Below are 25929 nucleotides of genomic sequence, written 5' to 3'. Positions count from 1 at the left end.
GAGCTTCTGCTATCTTTTTAGTTTGGGTTTGGATTGATTTCTTAGTGGGAATTTCAGTATTATTTTTGCTTCTAAGGCTGTACTGTTTGTGAACTTCATATATAGCAGATTCATAACCTTGTTTGAAGTCAAAGGATTCTCCATATTCTAATTGTAATTGTTGTAGCATGTACAATTCCTGTTCTTCCTTAGTAAGAAAAACAACATCTTCATTTTTAATTCCTAATAGATTTATCTGGGTATCCTCCTTCCTAGTTTCGTTAACCCTCAGCATAGTTTTCCTAGAAAGGAGGTCTACTCTGTTGATCTGGTATAGCATTTTTTCCAGTGTTAGGATTTTTCCTAAAATTGGGGTTTCTTATTGGGGGTGGTTGTTGATTTTCCCACTGAGTTTTTCTTTCCATGTTTTCTAATCTATCCATTATCCTTTCTACACTTTTGGCTAGACTATCTATTTTACCATATGAAGTGGAGGTTTCCTCTTTAATGACAACTCGTTTCTCATTTCTCATCCTAGCTTTCTTAGCTAATAAATTTGCTTCTACACTAACAGAATTGCTTTGCATATGTTCTAATGTTTCAGGGTTTCTTTCCCTTAATTGGTATGACATATCAGTGTCAAAAACATCAGAAAATTTGATTAATGCTAGGTCTGGTGTAGGTTTAATATTAGCATGGATTGCATTGTAGATACTATTGAACCTAGTACAATAGTCTTGAACTGATTCATTATGAGCTCTTCTAATGTTATCATATTTAGATAGTATTTGCAGAGGGTTTTTATTTCTTTCCCATCTATCAATGAACAATCTATGAAAAACAACTAAATCTGCAATATGATTGGTAGGTAAACCTTTAAACCATTTTTTAACATCCCCTGTTAGTGTTTGGGTAAATAACCTCATTTGGACTTCAGACTCATCAATCTCATGCAATTCAAAGTAATCAGTCATTTTATTCACATGTTGTTGGGCAGTATACTGACCAGTAGCATCAAACAAAAGGATTTTGCTTTGATAGTCTTGGGGCATGCCATGTAGTTGAGCTGGTAAAACCAAAGGTGCATATTTGTCTGCCATGGCTGAGATTTTGGTTTGACTGTGGGGCAAAGTAGTGGTGCTAGAAGAAGGACTTGGGATGGTCGTGGATGGACTAGATGAGCTTGAGCTGTTTGGTTGAAGAGGAAGTTAAGGAATAACTGGTTTAGGGGAATGAACTGCGGTGGATATTATAGGTGAGGTGGTAGTAAATGAAGTTGTATTTACAATTTTTGAAGACTCTGTAGAAATTCAGAGGCAACAGCAGTGAGGGTAGCTAATTCAACTGATTGTCGGAGGTAGACATCGTCTATATGGTTTATCAAGGTTGATGTTAAAGCTTCTAGTTTATCAAAAGTATCCAAAACAAGTTGATCTAAATCAAGATGTATAGGCACCCTTTTTGACTCAATAAATTGAATAAAATTAGGGTCTATTATAGTTTCATGAATTGAATTTTCTGATTTGGTTCTAAACAAAGAAAGCTCAAATGACAGATCAAACTGAATATCCTCTAAACTTGATAATTCTTTGGGGAGTGAATTTTCTTTAACTAACTGACTACTACTTCCTTGAGTTTCTACCCTTTTTTATTTTCTTAAAATTCTGTCAGGGTCATCAACTATTGTTGCAAGGTTTGGATCTAGATTTGCCCTAGTATAGTGTGTTCTCCTGGAAGCTAGAATTTTAATTTTTTGATTTGTTTTATGAAACTTTTTAACAACTCAAAAATGACCTTAAGGTGCAAAAGGTAAGATTTAAGATTTCCTTAAAGTTTTATTACATTGAGGACTGGTCCCCAGTATGGTCGCCAATATGTTATCACTCCAAAATTTCTCTAGAGTTGTTAGGAAAGAAATGATAGAGGTAACCACAAACCTACTTTGGAGATTAGGATCTAGCCTTCCTAATGCTCAGAGAGGGCTCTCTCTTTATGATTTAACTTTGTTTAGTTAATTGATTTTAGGCTAGTTATGATTGTACTTGGGTTTTGATTTTGATTTGGTGGTGGGATCACTGACTTAGATGGATAGAGGGATGTCTTTTACCATTGGGCTATGGGGTCAAGTGTTAAGACAACAGTACTAGATCAAGGTCTAAAGATAGTGTTTACAGGGCAAGGTAGCTGAGTAATTTCAGATCTTAAGGTTGGATGGTGAAGTGGTTTTCAATCGGATCCAAGGAGCAATTAAGGGTTCCTTAAACCGGATTATGAAGGAAGTGAAAGAGGTCAACCGGGATGGGAGAGAAATTAAGGATTCTCAGATCTGGATATCAGAAGAAAACATTAAAATGATTAACTGTTCAAGACAGAGTGTACTTAAACAAATTCTGAAATAAATTTCCAGTTAATTCATTCAATTTAGATAACATGCAAGTTTGTGAAACACATAAGAAAATAACAAATTTGACAAAGAAAATACTTCACTGAAGTAGCTCAACACATGAATCCTGTAATGCAATCTCTTTATTACTCAGTCCAGTCTGCTGACTTGAAAAAAATGATATAGTGAACCCTTAGGTTTCAGATCAATACAACTTTAAAAATGTCTAGTAATCCACACCCAATACTTCGAATTCTGAAGTATTTATACAAAAATAGTTTACAAAATATCCCAAACTGTGTTGGGAATTAATATAGGAAAAAGAAATATCTTCATGCAAGAAGATAGAGACAGATGTTCAACTGCTGTATGTTGTCCCTGTTTATTTGGTTGTGTTGTTTTTATGCTTTTGAGCTTTTGTTGTTTATTCTCTGCCTTGTTGTTGGTCTTCACACTAGCTGTTCTTTTTACTTTGCCCTTTCAACTGACACACTTTCACTTGATACTCTTTCATCTGGTTGATCTGTCATTTTTCTTTCACTGCGCTATTTTCACTGTTAGTGTCCATTTTTATAGTAGGTCATTTATCTTCTCCCAAATATCTGCATATGGTAATTTGATATCTACCATTTTCCTATAAATTTCATCTACTTCTGTGTACTTAGCAAAGGTTGGCCTGTTCACAAAAAGGTTCTTTACCTCATGCTGGATGTAAAACAGGTTCTCAAATATCTGATATAGAACCTTTCCAGTAGGCATTCCCTTCATAGAAGAATTATTTGCCTAATCCTTTGCCACCTCTCTGATTTTTTTGTTGTAGTCTTCCCGTGACATCAATTTTTCATTTATCACTAGGGGATTTGGTAGACCTTTCTGCCTCAAAACATCAAACTTTACCATGAACCTATCTATAGCCAGTTGCATGGTTTGGCATTTTTCCTCAAGGTTCATCATCAAATTCCTCTTGGTGAGCACCTTTTTCATCTCCAGTATGGTGCCTGTCCTGTCAACTATGTCTAGCTCCTGCAATTCATATTTATTTTTAGAGTTAAGGAAATGGATTATTCTAGTGGTTTCTTCTGGCATGTCTCCCAGTTCAGCCTTAACTCTTTGTATTGCTTCTGTAGCTTCTTTGAATATGTCAATTTTCTCAAATATGACTTGTATAGATGGCCAAATATCATTGACAAAGTCAATGATATTGGCTCATAATTGTTCTTTAGCTTGGCAAAGTGGCTCCTTCAATGTTAGTTCTTTCTCTAAGCTCTTCATTCTTTCAGTCAACCTGGTTGACTAAAGAACTTCCTCGTTGTGCATAATCTGTGTAAGCTTATTCTCGTTATCTAAACTTGTTATCTTTTCTTTAAGCTTATTTATCTCTGTGGTCTGAATGGACATGTCTTCCATTGCTTTGACCAATTTTCTTGCCTCATCACTTGGCTGAGCTGCTGTTGTTATCGAACCTGTTGCTGATGTAGATGTTGTTGCAGCTGGAAGTGTTGTAGCCAGTGGAGCTGTAGGAGCCAATGAAGTTGCCAAGGTGGATGGTACTACTGTAGTGACTATTGGAATGACAGTGGCAGTGGCAGTCTCAAGGCTAGCCTGTTTCAGCTGTATTAAGTTGTCCAACTCCTTCTCCATTTCTTTCAATTGGTCATTAAGTTGTAGAACCAGATCCATCATCTCCTCCTGTTGTGTTTGGCTTTCTAAGACCTCTTTTGTCTATGGATGCTCTGAATGAGGCAGTTTCAATTGCTTCTTCAAAGAAGCAATATCCTCATTCTTTTTCTTTATCAATTTCTTAATAGCCTTGACATCATTGACATCATGTCTAAGTTCCTTCACCAAGTCTTCCAGTGACTTGATTCTGTTGTCCTTGGCCTGTGAGGAGGCATTTTCTAGTTTGTACTGTGCAGTGATATTATCCAGTGAGCCTTGGAGTTTGTGCACAATCATAGCTTTGTTTGTCATGGTGGAATAGATCATCTCACCTGCCTATTTGTGAAACTCAATTTGGTCAATGGGGTGAACATCCCCAGCCAAAACTTCAAAATCTGTTTTCTTATAGTCTGTTGATGATCTTGGTTGCTGGATTGTAGGTTGCGTGAATGTCATTTGCATATTCCTAGTCTTAATGTCAAAGGCTAACATTTACCTATTTTGATTGGCAGGTGTTTGCTTGAAGTACTGGGAATATGTCTCAGCCATCAATTTCTCATTCATCAACTTAATTTCCTTGTACCTTTCTTTAATATCTTTCTCTTTATCCACATGCCTGGTGGATGAAGAGACCACAATGCTGAGTTGTTTCAAAATAAGTTGGGTGTTTGAGGTAGAAAGCTGGTGTGTTTCTTATGAAGTTGTTGGGCCTTTATTCCTTCCAACCATTGCTTCTGTGTCAGTGATTTCCACTGAGTCAATGGTGTCTTCTTGTTCAGTTATAGGATTAAGCTTGGGCCTCTACCTGTAACTGATCTCAAATTGTTCATCTGTGGTTTCCATGGCTAATCTAGAACCTTATTCCCTAGTTATTTTCACATTCCCGTCTTCATTTGCTGGAGTTTGTAGGATGGGAGTAATATTCATCTGTTCTCCTAGGGTTGGAACCTGCAGAAAGGAACTAGTATCAATATGCTTTTCCACATCTATCAATGTATTTTCCACATCTACTATAGTATTTTCCATGTCTATCAAAGTGTTTTCCAACCATTCATACTTGTTGGTGAATCTCTCAATGTCTTGCCTTGGATGATGTATGAAAGGACCCAATTTGACTTTGAGCCTTAGTTTATTTATGACTCCATGAGGGTCATATTGCCACATAAAACTATTCTTGAAGTTCGTCTGCTGTAAAATCTTATTAGCCTCTGATCGAGCTTCCCTATTATTACAAATAAAGGGGCTCAATTGGTTTTTCATTTTGAATTGAGTCTTCTTCTTGGTTGCCAGGAAGTTAAGTTCCTCGGAGTTTATAATATGCCTAAAGTACTCTAATGCAAATAACCTCATGGGGAGGTATTTGGGTAGTTTGTAGGGAGCTAGTTGGCATCCATATATCCTTATCTCTGTGTGGTCTTGGTACAAATATCAGTGTCCCACTTTACTGTTCTTTGCCAACTGTAAAACTGTTTTAATTTCCTGACTGATCCTAGGGTGATAGCTACTGGTTAGCATGTTTACAACAGGATGCACAAATGAATCAATGAATTCATTATAGGAAAAAATAGTGGAGTATTCTTGGTTCAATGGTGTCTAATAGAAGAGTGATCTTGGATTCCCTTTGGTGTCTAACTTCTGAATGTTGATTGGAAACTTGTCTGACTGATAGTACAGGAACATGTGAAACAAAACTGAAGAGTACTTGAAAACTCTCTCATTTGGTAGTCTGATGAATTGTTCATGCATTCTGTCTGCTATGAACTGAGCATAGTTATACATTATAGCAGGAGGCTTGCCTAGGAAAAAGATAGAAAGGAAAGCCAGGACAACCTCATCCACATGTTCATCTATGGTGTACCCTAAAATGCAAGAGAGCATGGTAATAATTTTTCTGCCTCTCTCAGAAAAAATGGTGGCAGCATAAGGAGGACTATCTGTTGGAGTGTGAGACTCTTTAATGATGAAAGTTTGAATAATTTGAGCTTTCTTGGGTATGTCTAGCTTGGTGTAGAGATCAAGCAAGCCTTCAATTGAAAGTGGGGTCTCATTTTGGCTTGGCTGGATTTGCAGCATTTGATTAATGGATTCTGTAGTAATGGTGAATAAAACTTGCTGGTCAGGGGTGACTATGGCTCTTTGACTAGGAATGTAGCAAGCTTGGCAGAACTATATGATTTCTGGGAGTGGGTGTACCCGTGGGAAACAATACTTGGGCAAATTTGACTCCCAAAGGTGAATGTCATCATTCTGGTTTAAAAACTTGTCTTTACTCCAGCAATGGAGTTTCAGTAGGTAGGCAGGGGAAGCAATATCTTTAATTTGAAAGTCTCTATCGGCTAATGCAAGGTGGTCAATATCCAGGTGAGGGGTTTGCAGGGGTCTTACATCCAGAGAGGTTTGGGAAGCCATAATTGGGTTTAATGAATTGAATTATGCTTTCTGTGGCTTTGGAAGTAAGGTTTAGGAGCTCTGGACAGTGGGAGGGTAATTTCAATCTGTAAGAAAGGGTTTAGGATGTACAGTAGGTTTCTCTTCAATTCAGGAAGGTTTTTTAGTTAATTTAATTAATTAACCATTCAATAATTACTGTGTGTTTTTCAAATTCACAGGGTCATTCTGGTTTTTCCAAGAATACCTGGAAATTGGCGATTTGGTGTGCAGACGGGGTTCTGTGGTAGCTGCAGAGGGTACTGAGGCTTGAACTGGATATTTGCTGCTTCAATTTGGTGTCCGCAGCGTCTTCAGGTGGTAATTGGTGGCTAAATTGGTCGCTCAGAGGTTCTGGGTGTCACAATTGGTTTACAACGGTTTGCAGTGAAAAACGAGCGAAAAGAGCAATTTGGGGCTTTTTCGGCCTTTTAACTGATAATGGTTACATTTTGGCGCGAATATTATTGAATGAACAGTGGGCAGTTTTTCCTTTAGGCGGGGAGGTGGTTTTGTGCGACATCGCACCACTTTTGGATGGCAGGCGGTATTTTTCGCGAGCACGCGATATAACGTGGTGCTGCCACGTAGCCAAACAACGCTCAGCCAAAACCGCAAATCTCGCGTGCTCTCGGGCTGTTAACTGTCGGACAATGAATCCGCGCGATATGGCTTTACACCGTTGGATCTGGGGGTGGGAGATCGGAGGGATATCGCACAGTTGAGTTGCATGGACGAAGTCGGGAAAGTGGTTGGTGGGGCCCGAGGTTTAATTACAAAGAATTGTAATTAATTAATGAATAATGTCGGGATTTAATATAAGCAGCAGGCTAATAAAGGTGGGACCCTAGGTTATGTGGCGGGGGTTTTTTAACTGCACCAAGGGTTGGTGGGTTAGAAAAGGGTATTGGGGAAATATAAAGGGGGGATGTTAATTACATAATGCGGGGGCATAGTAAATAAAAACTTAGGATAAAGGGTTTTTGTGGGTTTTTAAGGGGAAAAGGGAAATTAATAAGGGGGGAAGGTGATATTTGTAATGGGGAATGGGTTTCACACTAGGGAAAGGGGTTTTGGGAAGGGGGGGATGATTTTTGAAGGGTAATTTCTAGGGGAATGTGTGCAACCAAGGGGTAAAGGTCAAAATGAGGGGGAAGGGTATTTATAAGTAATGAAGGGATAATGGGGGAAATTAGCAAATAAGTATGTGGGGGTGTAGTGAAATGAGGGGAAATTTAGTAAACAAACTTTGGTGAATATCCTTTCTTTTTCTGAACTCCTTCTGCACATGAAACACAAGATTAAGCATGATAAATGTGCTTTTCACTTAGCAACTTTGTGCACTTTGCAAAACTTCTCCTACCTACCCTTTATTTACCCTAACATTTTTTTCTTCATTTCAATGGGTGCATTTGAGTTTGCTGACCCTTTATTTTCTTTTCTTTTGATAAGAAAACTATCTAGTTCTAACCTTATAACTTCCAATGGCTTAGATTAAACTGATGAGATCATTATTATTCTCTACCTAACTACTGATCTGCCAAGGTTAAACAGTTTGACTAGATATTTATTCTCTATCTATCAACATGAAATTTAAAGCATGAATGAGTCAAGATTAAGCTATTTGACCATCATGGATTGTGGCATTTTTGACAAGGTGCACACAACCTTATTTTGCATAATAAAGTAAAAAGTTGTGGCATTATAATTTTCACACTTTCATGATCTATTTTTATTTCTTTTTGGGGTTCATATTTTTCACTTTTTTGATCTTTTTCTTTCTTTTTGTCCTTTGATTATTCTTTTAGGACATACCCTCTTTACATTTTTTAATTTTTAATATGGAAAACATTTTGCAGAAAGCAAAAGTATATACACTATTACAAGACTAACCATAGCCAATTCAAAATTATGAATCCTATTATTATAAGACCCTAATAGAAAGAAAATACAAGAAACTATCCTAAAGTACAATAAAAATGAACCTACAAAAGGCACCATTTGCATGTTTCCTTTCAGGCCATATTTCCTTCTTTTACACCTCCGTGGTCAGCTAGGCGAAGACCTTGCATACTCAAATAGTCATGAAATACATCAAGAATAGAATTTATTTAGCTTCCTTATAACTAGGATTACTTTCATCGGTTGGATAAAATATCTCCACTATCTAGTTGCCCACTCCTTATTTCATTTGCCCTGTTCCCATGCATTCATTAGCATGGATGTAAATATAGTGAGAATAACACGTATATACCTTATGTATCTCTCCATGTCTGATGGGCAGTGAGACAACCATTCAAGAATCTCAGACCTCAACGTTTGGGGAAAATCGCTCGAGTCTTTTCCAAAAAGTTTGAAAATAATTCTGCTTGTGTGTTCCTTTGTATCTAAATTTGAACTTAATGGGGACTGATATGAACTTGAAGAAGTTTACCCATTAATCCGAAGATTTGAACCTCTAGGTGGATAACTTAAGGGCATGTTGTGCATATCATTTCTCCTTCCACTATTTGAGAGACCGAATTTGCACAATCCATCATCTTTAGGATTTTGATCTGTTGTTAATTCATCTTCCTCCGAAACCGAGACACTATCAATCTCTTTGTTTTTATCTTTGGAATGCAAAGGGAAAAGTTTTTGTACGATTGGTGGTGACGAAGATGGACTCCTTGAAGAGAACCGCTCTTCCACGGGATTACAGCTATCCTCTGCGAAATACTGATTTGAGACCACAAGATTTGGATGGTGCATGCCATCAGAAGAATTAAAATGGTGCATGTGCCAAACAAGATTGCCTCTAGAGAGGACACTTCTTGAAATATGCTCCCGACCATCAGAAACTGCTACATTGTCAATGTTCTGAGTTGCAATAAGCGCTGAAATTATGTCCAGGAACTGTTGACTGATTGTCTGTTGATCATTAGAGTTGTTTGAATTCAGAGTCTTCTGTGCCATAAGACTTATTTGCAGTAGACTTAGGGCTTCAGGGGAGCGTTTTGTCAAGGTTGAGAGAATCCTCAACATTTCTGAGTCCAGAATAGGATACTGGAGATCAATTGTCTACGCAATTTTCCCCTTGGCATCCTACTGCTGAGGTTGTGGTTGCATATTTTGTGAACATTTAAATCAATTGTCAGCTGAGGCCGAGTTGTGCCAAAATCTCCCAACGATGGCACAAATTTTAGTTTTTTGAGGCATCGTATGAGATGCTCCTTGTCCAATGATTTATGGCCAAACAAATTGTCCACAAAATTGCTTGCTTAATGTTGTTGGGACAATACAGTGATAAGGCTAGCAATGTTGAATTTTTTCAAAGCTCCATTTTCATCTCCATTGGTAAATCACCTGCGACTGATATCTTCGGCTTGTGTTTTCTGTCTCCGCTTGTTATGCCCGGCTAGCCTTCACCGGTAGCTCCTCTTTCCCTCGTCAAATTCTGCAAGGGGATGGAACCTACTACATTGTTGGCAGAATCATTTCATAATAGTTCCAACCATGGCAATAGAAGCTTTGGAATGGGTTTCACATACTTTATGCCTTTTGTGGTAGTCCTTGGCATTGGTAATATATTTCTTACAATCGTCCACTTGACAAAGTGGATATGATCTCGTGACTAAATCAGATATGAAACGTTTACTAGTCTTTGAATTAATGTCATCACCGTATAAGCTTCCACCTAGCTTTAGTGTAAGGTTTCCTTCATCTTATTCTTCCGATGAATACTTCATCTTATTGCTTTTTGGTCGCATATTCGTAGAGTCTTAGGTTCCCAATTGTAAAATCCTTGAAGAGGCTTGTGCATTCTAAACGGTATAAATTTAAGCACATTTCAGTGGGAATTGATACACTCTTGCATAGATTTCCCATTGGAAAAACAGGGAGATGATCTCGACAGCGATGTGATGCTCGGGAGGAGAACATTGAAATTTGATCTAAGTCTTTCAATGAGATTTCCTTTCGTAGTGGGCTCAAGGCACAAGAATCCATTGACAAGAGCACACTTTTCTCCTCCACACATAATAACTCCTCGTCAGCTAAGTCGAATGCAACCCCTTTGACAAGCTCATCAATTTCTAAAGGTGATAATGCTTCGATTTAGGATGACATCATGAGCGTAGAGGTAGTCGTCCTCGTCTGGCATTGCTTCTTCTTTGAGGTCTTTGAGATAATCGGGGATCATGGAAGGAGGAGCCATGGCTATGGGTGTTTGGACCCTCCGTGCCTTGACTCTTTTCCTCGGTAGGTTTTTCCATGAACCTTACGTTATCCCATTCCCAAGAGTCAACATTCCAACCCATTTCCTCAACAGGTTTTGCCACGAACCTTATGTTGTCCCATTCCCATGATTCAACATTCTATTTTTCCTCCCTGGACACCTTTTGTGGTCTTTCAAATCTCTTAAAAATATCAACATGTTTGATTGGATTAGGTATTTCCAAACAATGCTTAATTTCTCTATTCTTTTGTTTTCTATCTTGGATGCGGATTTTGCTCTTATAATAGAAATCTCCCAATTCATGTGAAAAATAGAGATAGCTATCTCTATGTGCATCTTGTGGTCTTTCTCCTCCAAGGCACTGAATAAACTTTTATCACCGGTCATTTGGAATGAGGCTCCATTGTCAATATACCAGACACAACCCATCATGGATGACACCATGCATGCGATGAGGGTAAAGTCCATTTTGAACTAAGAGGCTAGTGCCTCACCTTCCGAGGATCCCTTCTTGGACTTCTTCAATGGGAAATTAGTTGCATAATGTCCCATATCAATTGAAGTATGATATGAATTCGATTTGCACCTGCAACCCCGAACTTCAAACTTTGAATTCTCTTCTCCGTATACTTTTCACTGCTCCGATAAACTTGGCTCTGATACCATGTAGAAAAATCTTTAATACTCTACAAATCTCGCTCTAAGACCACGCAAAAAATATGCCATAGGTTAACCCAATAATGCAATATAAATCAAAGTATAATACTATAACCTACTTCTACTATCAATTTGTAGAAGCTTAAAGATCAAGCTGAATCGAGCTGAACAATTTAACCAGAAGAAGAAGAATCAATCTCACAATACACATGAAAATACTTTTGGGAAAGCCTCAGCTAAAAACCCCACTATCTGTATTATCATACAAGGTGGAAATACATAGGAATTATACAAAGCCTTAGCTCTCAAAGCTAGCCAGCTCTCAGTACAATCCTCATATATGCTCACAGGCAATCCAGGCTTCTCTCAAGCCTTCCTCTCTACCCTCCAAGCTCTTATTTCCTTGCATTGTTCCTTTGGGATGATCTCCTTCAACCAAGTGGAAAAACTCGATTTACCAAATGGATGATCTCCTGATCTCACACGTTGTCAGAACTGCGCCAATCCTCAAGGAATTATTCCTTCTGCATGCATGAGGTTTCTTTATAGGAAAACACATGCAACTGATAATACACTGTCCTTGACATTTAACTTAACTGGGTCTTTCTCAGAATAGACATGCATGAGTTTCTGATGAGGGAATCTTCAGTTAACTGGAGTACACTAATTGAGTGCATGCATGCATCAACTGACTGTTAACTTTCTATTAGTTCCTCAAACAATTTGGAACTAATTTTACTGGACTTAACTCAGTAAACTGAGTGAAGTAATTATAACTCAAATGTAACTCAATCTTATCTCCTTAATTTAAGGGATAACTCTTGCATGACTTCAAAAAGACTTCTAACTTGAATTTCTCCAACTAATTAAGTCAAAATAACTTAATTAATTATTTCCAAGTAGTTGTTAAGACTAAATTCGATTTTAATTCAAGGACAAATTAAATTGGAATATTATTGTTGCCACATTTCAACATTGGGCCTAGTGATCCCTTTACTGGTTTTGGCGGGATTGCGGTAAAGCCTAAGGGTGAAGGTGGTGTAATCTACGGGATTTCCCACATTCATGTTTGGAATATGGCATGGGGTGATTGAATGAAAGAAATATTTCGTTCAACCCAATCTATGGTTGGTTGGTACGTGGAAGTCCCTGACTTGGTTGAGTTTTGCATATATTAATATGAGCTCTTTTCCTCTTGTATTCATGAGTATTTGTACTTGTTATTATGCGGCTTTCTTGGATGTTCTATCATGGTTATTAATTTTGGTTATATGTTGGTTATAACCATGGTTCCATAACAGGTTCTAGTTATGACTCTTGACATGTTTTGATTAGTTGATGAATGGTTATTGAATGCATGAATTAACAAGTATTATTGCAGCTATTATGAGAGGGCATTAGACCTTCTTGATGATTCTTAGATAAGTATCAGACTATTATGTTTAGATACGCATTCATGACCTGCATATTACAAGTTCTCAATATATTTGACGAAATGACTATCATGGTTAGGCCTTGTAAGGTCAAGTATTTGATTGGGTTTGTTATGGATGGTTTTATCTTGATGTTATTTATCATTCCAGAAAGTTTCATTGAGTTCTTGGCAGTGGTCTGGAGACGTGGCTTAGAATCTGGGATTTCATGCTCAGAACTTGCAGTGTTGGGCCATAGTTGCACCCTTACAGGCTTATCCATGTGGCTGGAGGCCTATAGCCACATGGAGTCCTTGTCATGCATGTGTTTGGGGTCCCAAGTCAATGAAAAATCATTACAACTCAGGGTTTGGGCACTAGGAGTGGCTGTTTGGCTCATGAGTGTCCTGTAGCTCCCGAGGAAGGTCAGTAAGGTTCCAGTTTGTCGATTCCACTTCCTTAACTGTACTTAGGAGGTTGAGTCATGTCATAGTATCCTCAACTCATGTTTACCCTAGCAAGCTGGTGTGTTGGAAATACTAATAAGGGGGTGAATCAATATTTCTTTTCAATTGTTACTTTTACCAGTTAGATAATTTATATTTAGAACACAAAATGAACAATAAGAATAAATGATTTTATTAATTTGTTTTTCACAATAAATCAAGTACAATGTATATAGGGCTCCAACCCTAAATGAAGACACCGATCTTCAAGCTCCTAGGCTCCAACCTGTTTCCAAGCACCAACTTGGACTTTTGTGAGGCGCCGACCTCTAGGGCACCAACCTTATCTTCTCAAGGCATAGACCTTGCGTTTAGAGGCTCCAACCCCTAGGGCACCAACCCTTCTCTGGTACAGACTCCGATCCTTTAGGGCTCTAACCCTATCTTATCCAAGAAACCAACCTTGAGTTTAGGAGCACCAACTCCAAGGACACCAATCTTATATTTTCCAAGCACCAACTTTGACTTTCCAAGGCACCAACCTTGTAAATTTTGAGGCACCAACCCCAAGGGATCCAACCCTGTAGCTTCAATTTGTCAAGGTGTGTTTGGTTGTACTTCGTGGCTCCCAAGGTCTTCTTCTTCAGATTCACTGTAGTCTTAATGCTACATCATCAATGACAACCTTGATCTCTTAGAAAGTATCTCCACAACTCTTCATGATACCAAAAACAAGTTTCTTGAATGTTACTCCATGAGGGTTTTAGTTATGCATTAAGGTCTCCCAAAAACTTCCAAGATAAACTTCTCTGCAAGGGTTCAAGCACTGCTTTAGAAATGCACAATAGATCAACTCCAAATAGTCTTCCAGATATTCTTCAAAAGTTGTTTAAGATCTTCTTCAAGATTTGATTCCAATCCTCACAAAGTCTGCCCAAGGTTTCTTTTAGCTTTCAGTTTACCAAGTCTTCAAAGTCTCTTCAATAGATCAATCAACAAGCCCAACAAACTTAAGCCCAAACTCCTAGCATTGTTATTTCAATATGACTTTGAGGATCCTTCAATTCTGCTTCAATGTTTGGTCCAAGATCACCCAAGTCTCGCAAGAGTGTTACAATATATCTAGATGTCACGACAACTCTTCAAAGAATATATCACTGTAATTCTGCAGTGGATACAATCCTTCAAACTTCCAACCAAGATCTAAGCATTAAACTGTGTGTTCAATATCCACAACGCCAAACTCTTGTTCAAAATATTATGCCACAGGTGAGGACTAAAAAATCTGCCCACAATTCTGAATATTCTTGTCACAGGTTCGAGCTCTTCAAGATGACTGTCTTGAGTTAACTCCAAAGGTTGTCTGTCCGAGCTACCTCACTAGTCACAGGTTACCAATCTGAGCTTGAAGAGATGACTGTTCACACACCAAGTGATTGTCCTGAGTTTGGAGAGATAATTGTCCAGGTGGCTGCTACAGATCTAAGCTCGAGCCTCCCCAACAAATCTGAGTCATTCACAAGATGACTGTCCACTAACTGCTCTTGTCCGAGTAGTTGTCCACACACACAGATCTACAATTCGTAATAGGTATGTTCAGGTCTGAGATGAACTCCTTCTACAGGTGGCTTTAATCTTGAGCCTAAACAAATATGACTGTAAATCCGAGCTGACTGTCACACAGATCTGTCCTGAGATGTCTGAATCACTGTAGTTGTAATAAAGATTTAGACCCAAATCATTTTAAATTATTTTGTGCTCCTTTCTCCCTTATTTTCCCTTATCCGAGTTGTTGTGGCACTTCTATGATGATCACCGAATTGGATAATTGAGAATGAGGTCTGAAATCCTTATATATATGTCACTGTATGGAGGCTAACATGTTAGGTTGAATAGTCGTGTCTCTTTGGAGAAAGCCGACATAAATATGGGTTTTCATGTCCCTTTTTTGTAGCCAACCTGTAGTGGATTAATTTTTATTTGATTTTATTTAACATGAACAATCAAGCCTTTAGAAGAATCGATTTTCATTTTTTAAATTTAAATGAATTGTGACCAATGTTTAGTGCGGAGATAAAAAAAATTTGGTCTGCCATGTGATGTAACATACATGCATTACATCTGTCTGCCATGTGAAAGATGGATCATATAAGAACTATGGAAAAGGCCTTGTCTGCCATGTGAGTGATGTATTACACCATGTTGTTGCATTATACATTATGTCTACCATGTATGGTCATAGGGAACCATGCTGCCTACATTATACATCATGTCTGTCATGTATGGTCATATGTATGCCATGTTTGTCTTCCATTAAACAAAGCCATTTGTTAATAAGGAATTTTTGATATTGTTTCAAAAACATATTCGTTGCCAACATAATTTCTTGAATGCCTTATCAGTGTATGAAGAGGAATTACTCTGCAACCCTAATGGCACTGCGACAGCCATGAACTAAACACAACCGTGACCTAGCCTCTGACGACTTCTGTAAAGCTCTTTATCAGGAGGCCGTTAATAAGGCCGTAATGATAGAGGAAGAAGGGGGGGGGAGATCCCCTCCTACCGAGACGCGGCGGCAGGGGATTCCCGACAGAACACCAGCAATCAGAAGATAACAAGAGATACAAACAAAATGTCAGGACCTATCCTCGGGGTGCGATGGCAGGCAGGTAGCAGAGGAAAATGTCTGCCATGTGCGACAGAGAAACCGAGATTCATCATTCCGATGAATAAATTGGAGCGATACAAAAGTTACATGAAAGACCATGCGCTAATCTGCAAGTTCATCGGAGTCTAGACGACGGAGAAAGATCTCACCAAATGGATACAACAAAAATGGCAACCCAAAGGCCATATCAAGCTCAAGTTGGGAGCTAGAGGCTTCTTCATGGTAATCTTCTCGAACCTGCAAGATAAAGAAAAAGTATTTGAAAATGGCCCTTACTTTCATTATAATGCTAGCTTGTTTATGAGATATTGGGAAGAATGTTATGACCCAGACAAAGAAAATTTTCTAGAAGCCCTGGTATGGGTAAGATTATTTGGTCTCCCAATGGATTTCTGGGACCCAAAAATATTAGAGGGGATTGGAAATACGATAGGAAAATTTGTCAAAATAGCAGAAACGACAAAAAGAGGCAGATACACATCCTATGTGAGAATATGTCTGTACATGAACATAGCTGAACCCATACCTGACTCAGTGGAATTAGAATACCATGAAGAGATTTGGCAACAAACTCTAGACTACGAACACATCCCATTCAGATGCCGTAGATGTCATGAGTATGGCCACCTATTGAATGACTATCCAATGAACCTAGAGGAAGGGGAGAATATGAAAAAGCAACAGAGGAAACCTCAAGAAGATAAAGAAGGGTTCCAAGAAGTGAAAAGCAAGAGGAGACAAGCAAAGGAAACCCACAACACAGGGAAAAAAGAATACCAAACTCAGCTGAGTAGAACGAATAGCTTTGAAGTGCTACAGGTAGAAGAAGAAGAAGAAAACGAGGTCCAAAATATGGATTATCAGGAGAAAGGAAAGGAGAGCAGTTCAAGTCAAGGCAAACCGAACCCCAAGAGGAAAGCTCAGAGAGAGCCAATAGATAAAGAGGATAAGGAGGATAGGGAGGGGACGGAAAACATTACAATGGAAATCGACCCAAGCAAAGGAGAGTAACTTAGTATGGAAGAAGAAGTTTTGAAGAAATTGTTGAATGAATGGAGACATTTAGATGAAAGATTTATTCCGGAAGACCAAAAAAGACTATACAGAGAGACATTCCAATAGTATCAAGCTAAGCAGGGACATGGACAGGTAGAGATGGCAGAACAACTAGGGATGCATCAGGAAAACCCCCAAGAGTATTCAAACAAAATAAAAGGAGGAAAGAAAAGAGGTCGGAGAAACCTATAGGAATCCATACAGATTATGGGAGAAATGTTGGTGAACACAGGCAGGGTGGTACCGCTATCAGCGGTATACCAACAAATAAACAAAGTGTCCCAATGATAGTTACATCCTGGAACATAAGAGGCCTCAACAACAGAGGTAAATAGAGATACTTAGCTGAGAGACTAAGAAAAGAGAAACCCCAACTAATGCTGCTACAAGAAACAAAGATTACAGGAGAGAAAATGGAAGAAATACTAAGTAAAATAAAATTGAGGTATGAATGTATGTCTATAGATGCAAGAGGTAGCATAGGTGGGATTGCAATACTGTGGAACCCAACAGAGGTCACAATTGATTATTGGATAGGCATGAAGTGAATCCTCACGGGGCGGTTCCGCCTAATAGGAAATAAAGAATGGTTCTTAATCTCTATGGTTTACGACCCTCACATCCTAGTGGAAAAGGAAAACTTCCTCCAGAGAATAAAGACGTTAAGCCAACTACATGAGTAAAAGCTTTGGTTACTAGCAGGTGACTTCAACTTAATAACAATGCTGGAGGAGAAAAAGGGGGACTTCGAAGGGAAGAGCCAGAAATGGAGAAATTAGGGATATACAAGAAGAACTACACCTGGTGGATATCCCAACAATTAACGGAAAATATACGTGGAATAATAGAAGGGGAGGGAACAGACAAATAGCTTCTTTATGTAGATGACCAGAAAAGAAACCTAATGCGATGTATCCGGAAGATTATCTACATAATGATGAAACTTGTAGAAACCTCAAAGACAAAATAGCTTCTTATCTGGACAGATTCTTGACTACAAAAAAATTCATTAGTAAAGATGTGTACTACAAGGCTACAATTATACCATGCCTAGGGTCAGACCACTGGCCTATTAAATTAGAAGTAGAAATGAAACAAGGAAATAGAAACAAACCTTTTAGGTTCGAAGCCTTTTGGCTAAGAGAACCGACCTTCATAGAAATTATCAAGGAGTGGTGGAACGAGAGTGAGAAAGAAGGGATACATCTGATGCATACCTTTCAACTCAGACTTAAAGAACTAAAAGGAGGAAGGGCAGCTGATTAATAAAGTAGAGGAAAGGAGACAACAAGAAGAAATTCTGTGGAAACAAAAATCAAGAATCTAATGGCTAAAGGAAGGGGAAAGAAATAATAGGTTTTTTCATAAACCTATGATCCAACATAGGCAGCAGAATAGGATATTCTCCCTAGTCGATCAGCAAGGCAACCGTTTTACCCAAAACGAAGACATGGAGAACCTGTTAGTTCAACACTTTCAGAGGCTACTAACGGAACCCAACATAAGCAGGGAGGATAATATAGACAAAATCACACAACACATTCCCAATTTAGTGAGCATGGATCAGAACATGGCTTGCTAAAGGAAATATCTAAAGCAGAGGTAGAAGAAGTCATTAAAAGTATGGTGAAGAACAAAGCACTAGGCCTAGATGAATACACAACAAAATTCTTTCAGGCGACGTGGTCATTCATGGGAGAATATATAGTGAAAATTGTCGAGGAATCCCGATGCACAAAAAGAATGCATCTGACCTTGAACTCCACATTTCTGGCCCTTATTCCGAAAACGGATCATTCGGAAGAACCGCAAGGGTTCAGACCAATAGTGCTTTGTAATGTAATATACAAAATCATGGCTACAATTATGGTAAATTGCTTAAAACCTATATTACCTAGTTTAATATCCCAGGAACAGACAAGGGTTCATTAAAGGGAGACAAATAGTAGATGGCATAGTGATGGCACAAGAGGCAATTCATTCATTAAATACAAAAAAAACCAAAGGTATGTTGGTTAAATTAGACTTATCAAAAGCCTACGATCGTCTGAACTAGAAATACCTATAGGGAATATTGAAGGCATTTGGCTTTGATGCAAGATGGATAAGCTGGATAATGTTGATGATATCAACTCCAGTCCTATCAATTCTACTTAATGGATCACCCACAGAGGTGTTCAATGCAACCTGAGGGCTCAGGCAAGGAGATCCGTTATCCCCATTTCTGTTCATACTGGCCGCGGAAGGACTTGGAAGGTATATTAAAGAGAAAGTTCAAAGAGAGAAGTATATTGGCCTTAGACTGTGGGGGAATGATCTACCATTAACACACCAACAATTCGTAGATGACATAATGATGTATGGGCAGGCATCTCTCAAGGAAGCCAAAGGGTTAATGGAGATTCTTAAGGACTTCACAAGTGCTTCAGGGATAGAGATAAACAAAGAAAAGACTGATATATTTTTCTTCAACACAACAACACCTTCACAATCTTTCTTAGCAAGAATAATGGGATTCCGAATAGGTAATTTTCCCTCGAAATACCTAGGAATCCAACTAAATGATCAACAAAACAGAGTGGCAAATTGGAAACCCTTGTTGGAAAAAATTCAAGGAAGAATGCAGAACTGGATATTCAGATCACTAAATATGCCAAGTCGAGTAATACTACTGAGATCAATGCTACAATCTATCCCGATTTACCAATTAACCAGTTAAGCGACACCAAAAACAGTATGCCAAAAGATGATAGACATCTTCAAAAAGTTCTTGTGGCAAGGGCCCAAAACGGAAAAAAAAAATGGGCTCTACTATCATGGAACTGGCTCAGTAAACCCCTAAAAGATGGAGGGTTAGGACTCAGAGACCCATACATTCTCAATCAGGTCATGGGGGCAAAGCTCTGGTGGAGATGGATCCAGGGAGGAGTAGACCTATGGAAGCAATTAAGGGAGAGGAAGTATGGCATGCCAAGATCAAGAGAAGGAAAGTTGAGACTCCAGGACAATAAGAAAGGATCTGAAATTTGGAACTTAGCCTCAAACAATAGAAATTTGATCAAAAACCATTGTTTTTGGGAAATTAGGGGAGGAGACAAAGCCAAATTTTGGGAAGAAGCGTGGCAACAGAGAGAAAAACTAAACAGCAAGCCTGAGTTAGAAGTAGTATGTCAATATACTAATATCCATGGAGAACAAACAGTTAAAAATTTCTGGAGCATGGAACCTGGAGAGTACTGGAGAAAGTGGAAACAAAAATAGGATTGGCCAGAAGCCCCAGAAACACCCCAATGGAAGTTATATGAGAAAGAGATGGCAACCCGGGAAATCGCAAAAGCGGAGGGGTAAAAAATTCTCAGATGGGGATACAAGATTAAAGGGATGTTCACAATTAAAGAGGGCTATCATCTACAAGAAGCACACCAAATACAATAGGGGACACATATATGGGATAAAATATGGCAAGAAAAGACATGGTTGAAAATTGCCTTCTTCATATGGATCCTCCGACACGGGCGAGCACTTACTTGGGACCAACTACAAAAAAAAGGGCTGCAAGGACCTTCAATATGCAACTTATGTAAAGAACAAGCAGAAACAATGGAGCATATGACCAATGCCTGCAGATACAATGAAAACTTGTGGAAAAACCATAATCAACTCTTCGGAGTAAGTGATAGGAACCCAAACAGTATGAAAATAACAATGGATAATTGGCGAAAAAAGCCTTACCAAAACCCAATCCTAAATCGATCCTGGAGATTTTCTTTGGGGTTCTTCCTATGGACAATATGGAAGGAAATAAATAATATGATCTTCAAAGATGAAAGAAGAACAAAATAAGAAAGATGGAAACAGATACTCTAGAACATACGAGAAACGATACTGGCTGATAAATGCTATGAAGAGGATTGGAAAACAAATCCACAGGAGGAAAGAAAAATGATAGGTTTGAACTTGAAGCCTAATATATTAAACAATTATTTTACACGGCCTCTGAAAGCTTTCATCAAACTTAATTTTGGTGCAGATGCAAAAGGGAACCTTGGGGCGGCGGGGATAGGAGGAGTATTCAGAGACGATAAAGGTAAAATGATCAGAATATTTGCTATGGACTGCAGCAATGCGAGCAACAATGAAGCAGAGCTTCATGCTTTGAAGAGGGGACTGGAAATTGCGGTAAGGGAGAGGTTCCAGCGACTGCAGGTGGAAGGAGACTCAAAAATGGCAATAGACATGGTGAAAAAGCTCCAACAAGGAACTCACTGGGAAAAAATCAGCCAAAGTTGGAGGACGACAAGGCTTGTCCAAGAGATCAGCAAGCTAATTTGACAGATCGGGTACATCATCCCAACACATGTCCGTAGGATGGGCAACGTGGTAGTGGACAATCTTGCAAACTGGAGATGCGACCAGGTAGGTAGAAACCTAGATATAAGAGGAGAAGAGTTATTACAAATGGAGGGAATGAGGAAACTAGTGGAGATCCTAGAAAAAGACAAGGAGAAGGAGGAAAACCCCCAATCGGGGTGCGACAACGAAGGTGAGGTGGGCTAGAGGAGATGGGAGGTGGAGGTGCCAGAAATCACCCACTCGGGCGCAAGGACAGAGAGGACATTGGGATGTGGGGGATTGCGACAACAAGAAGGGCAACAAGAAGGACAAGGCAGGGAGGAGGAAGGCACAGAAAGAGGACAGGTGTGGCTGAGAATGGGAGGGAGAGGGGAAGGCCTGGGGGCAAGTGAGAGGGCGGGTAGATCGGAGCTAGCAAGTGACATGAGTATGGAGCAGTACCCACAGCAGGAGCAGTCAGAGGCACGATGGAGTTAATGAAGGATAAAGTTGGAAGCAATAGAGGGTCATCATTCCGAGGAGTAGGAATGAATGAAAGGGTGGTGGGAGGATTAGGAAGATAGGTGGGAGGTGTGAAGGAAGATAGTAGGGATAACAGGATAAAACAAAAGGCAAGAGAGAAAGAGGATAGTTGCATGCTGAGAACGAAGGCGAGGGAAAGAGAAAAGAAAGGTGGTGGACGCAGGAGGTGAACGCAGGCCGACGGATGCAGTCGAGTCAACTCAAATCGATGGTTTAATTTTAATCAACGAGCAACACAATTTGGAGGCCTGAACCACGCAATGCACTGTAGCGAGCAAGCATACATAGGAGAAAGATTTAGGCAAAGAAAATTGCAACCGAAACAATGAGAGAATGGCAAGAGAAGGAAAAGAGATGGCTAAAAGGAGCAGCAGAGGAACAGGAAAAGCAGGGAAACAGACCACTGGGGGGGATGTAGCCTCCAACAGAGGAAAATGCAAGAGAGGCGGGAAGACTGGTAAGGACCATATGTAGACTCTTATCAGTGCGTACATGGCTGGAAACTCACCAGAGGTAAGAGTGCAAATAGCTGGATGGGAGAGGGAACTTAATGACAGCATCACCAACCAGGACATTGAGACAGAAGAATGGGAAGCCATGGTACAAGATCTAGGGAACACCTGTGGCTGCCATACTCTATTCAGACAAAAAATCCAGCAATACTGGGTTATGAAGAATGTAGTGGCCTGAGCTATGACACTCAATAAGGAACAAGAACCAAACAAGGGACAGGAGGCACAGGAGGAAACCAAAACGAAGGAGCCCAGCAGGGCGGAGCTCCTCAGGGAGATAGCAACAATCCAGATTCAAGTCTACCAAAACAACTTAGCTCTGAGCAGGATTGAGCAAAGTCTGCAAGACATGAGGAGAAGTGAGATGCCAGGATCCAGTGCTAAAGCTCCAGCCCTGGTGGAGTCCTCAGATGATGAGTAAAACAGGGTACTAGATAAAATTTTGCTTCTATGACGAGTAGCCTTTACTTTCCTAAGTTGATGATTATTATAGATAGAATAGCTAATGTTGCATGGATGATAGAAAAAGACTTATTCAAATTTTGGACATCCTTTAATGCTGACAGGTGGCCAACCTGGTTTCCTACGGGCAGGTTGAGGCCACCTGATACTATTGGAAAAACTTGATTATGGTTAGACAATATTAATAGAGAAAGTACTACCAAGCTTACAAAAAAAAAACATATTTGTTATCAAGGATTATGTTTGTTTTAATAATGTTTGGTAGTGTGTATTATTTTTTACATGGAGAGACTACATGATAAGAGGTAGGTGGGGTGTTTTAAGTAATTTTGAGGTGATTAAGATTTTATATTAGGATTTTAAGGAATTTATGAAATATGACATGGTTACGATAGGGCTTAGGGTAGGACTATGGGATTAATTTATTTAGAACTTCATTTATTTATGCTAGGGTATGAGTACACACACACACACACACACACACACACACACACACACACACACACACACACACACACACACACACACACACACACATATAGGGTTTTATTGGTATTTTTAGCAAGGCTGAGGCTTCACGAAACTAGGGCTTGTTATCTAGGATTTCTTCATTTTTATTATTTTTCCTAAGGTTGATTCCAACAATAGATTGGATATGATTAGGATTAGTGTTTGCTTCAACTAAGGTTAGAGCATTATGTAGAGCTAGGATTTCCCTAGGGTTAGGGAAAGATCATGCATCACAAGAATATTTTCCATCCCAATAATTCCATATCGACATCAATGACAACCTTGATTAACACGGTGAAAGTGGGTAAATGTGGGAGGGGTGGTTACAAATTTATTAAATAATAAATTTTATTTACAACAATTGACCTGAATTATTTCACAATAAAATACATACCTATTTAATATAGTGGCTTAGTAAGAGTGCCCCTACTGGGGATGCCTAACTGAATTTGCCACCCTACCAACTAGGAATATCTATGTGACTTCCTAGCCCTCTAATCCTAATTTGAACAACAACTATTGTAGTGTCTCAAAAAAATAGGTCCAATATTCTCTAACCAAAACCTAAATCAATCTCACAACCAAAACCAACCTCCTCATTTCTTCTTCTTTCCTTTCCTTTCCAATTCTTTCCTCCAATGCCAAAAATAATGACCAAAGATCCTCCCCTATATCTTATCCAAAAATAAATTTCGGGAGGCAAATTGTCAAACTATGGGGAATGAAATATTAATATTTAATTCTAAATTTGAGGAGGCAACTTGTCAAACTTTTAGAAATGAAATAGTAATATTTAATTATGAAATAACTTAGATAACTTGCCAAACTTTAGGAAATGAAATATTAATATTTAATTTTGAATTAACTTTGAAGAGACAACTTGTCAAAACTTGGGAATGAAATAATAATTAATAATAAATAATAATAAATTATTATTATTAAGTCATATCAGTGAAATTACATATTCACAAGAATCTAATAAATTTAATATTAATAAGTATATACCAATATAACTTAATAATTTGAGGGTTTGGGTAGGGTTTTCAGAGCCCTACAGGCTCTGTTTCGCGCATCGCTTTCCCATTGTTACATCTTGACGCTGGTCTCCCTCCGTTACAGCTGCCTGTACATCCGCCGTTCGATGCTGCTACGTTCGTTGCCGTTTGGTTCTTACCTCCAGGACTCCCGTTTACCTTGAAGTTGTTTGCAGTCAGGTAACGTTCACGGCCGTTAACTGCACCAGCTATTTGTTTATTTTACCTTGGGGTTTTTTTACTGTGCCTTGTCATACCGCCGGGACTTTCTGCACCACTTGTCTTGCTCACCGTTTCGAGAAGCCGTTACCATGGATGACTTGGAGAGTGTGGACTACTCCGCGGATCCCTTGGAAGGGGTCTCCATCTGGAGAACTCCCAATGCCAGCTCAGATGGAATATTGTATGGTGATTATTCTGGGGTTTACTCTCAGTATGTGCATGGAGAATCCTCCAGATCCATGCCCGTGGTTCTTCCGGACGACCCGCCCACCTGGCCGGCCCTCTCGACGCCTCCTCATTCCCCGGCAACCCTTGGGTTTGCGGCTGGTTCGTTAAACCCATCCCTCGGGTTAACTCCACCGACTATTGGCTCTTCACACCTCGCGCATAACCCTAACCTGGCTCTGGCTACCTCCGGCTCTGTGGGTTACCTTGGTCCCTCGTCTGGTAGCTTCTCATCCGTACCTCCCCTTTCGGATCCCCTATCTGGTATTTCACTTGCCCCATTCGCTGGTATCCCTGCATCCTTTCATCCATCCATACCTTCCCATACGCCTCCATCGGCTCCACATCCTCAGAGGAACCCTTCTCATTCTGGAGGCCCTAGAAAGAAAACTAAATGTTTTAAATCACGAGAAGCTGATTACTTCCTCAGGCTGGAAGAGGACATTCAGTGGGGCAAAGCAATGGATTTCGCAGACCGAGTCTTAGTTGGTCGCATTAGGGGACGGAACTATACGGCGGCACGCTTGAAGGCATGGGTTTCTGAGGTCTGGGGACATCACTTGGTAGATCTTCCGTTTGTGCAGACATTTGTGAGGGGATGGTTTGCACTTCGGTTCGCGCGTGCCGACCACACAAACTGGGTTTTTTCCTCTCACTGGCATTTTGACCATGCACCTGTGTTGCTCAAGCGGTGGACTCCGTTATTTGATCCTGAGACGGAGCAGATTGGGGTTGGCCCTATTTGGATACGGCTCCTAGGTCTCCCCCTACAATATTGGTCAGAGGAGATTTTCAAGCGCATTGGCAACGCCCTGGGTTCCTATATGGGTTATGACAATTCATATCTCCAGACTGGTATGATGGCCTATGCCAGGATTCTTATATATATGGATACTCGGGGAGGACTATATGAATACATCACCATTCAGTGGAGAGACTCAGCGCGAAGGCAGATCATCGACTATGAGGGCATTCCATATCGTTGCCGCAGATGCCACAAAGTGGGGCACCTCTACAGAGACTGCCCACTCCTTCGGAAATCCCATCAGCAAGCACAGGAAGAGGCCACAGAGATTGACAATTCGATCCCTTTGAATCAGCAGACTGATCAGCCTCCTGCCGCCCCTCAATGCACTACAGGGGATGCTGCGCCAGCTGAAGGTAATGGACCCACTCATACAGC

The 25929-nt window shown here is 39.7% G+C and overlaps 1 pseudogene; it reads right to left on the bottom strand.

The window, feature by feature from the left end:
• Nucleotides 1-8635: 8635 nt before the first annotated feature.
• Nucleotides 8636-24612, bottom strand: LOC149242918 (squamosa promoter-binding-like protein 1; annotated as a pseudogene).
• Between the last annotated feature and the right edge of the window lie 1317 nt (nt 24613-25929).

This window comes from Pinus tabuliformis, chromosome 8 (assembly GCF_031772625.1).
Source record: "Pinus tabuliformis cultivar Carrire ecotype Pingquan chromosome 8, CPIR1, whole genome shotgun sequence".
NCBI classification, from domain to species: domain Eukaryota; kingdom Viridiplantae; phylum Streptophyta; class Pinopsida; order Pinales; family Pinaceae; genus Pinus; species Pinus tabuliformis.
The sequence above is the reverse complement of the archived record's forward strand: the minus strand, read 5'-3'. Positions and strand labels throughout refer to the sequence as shown.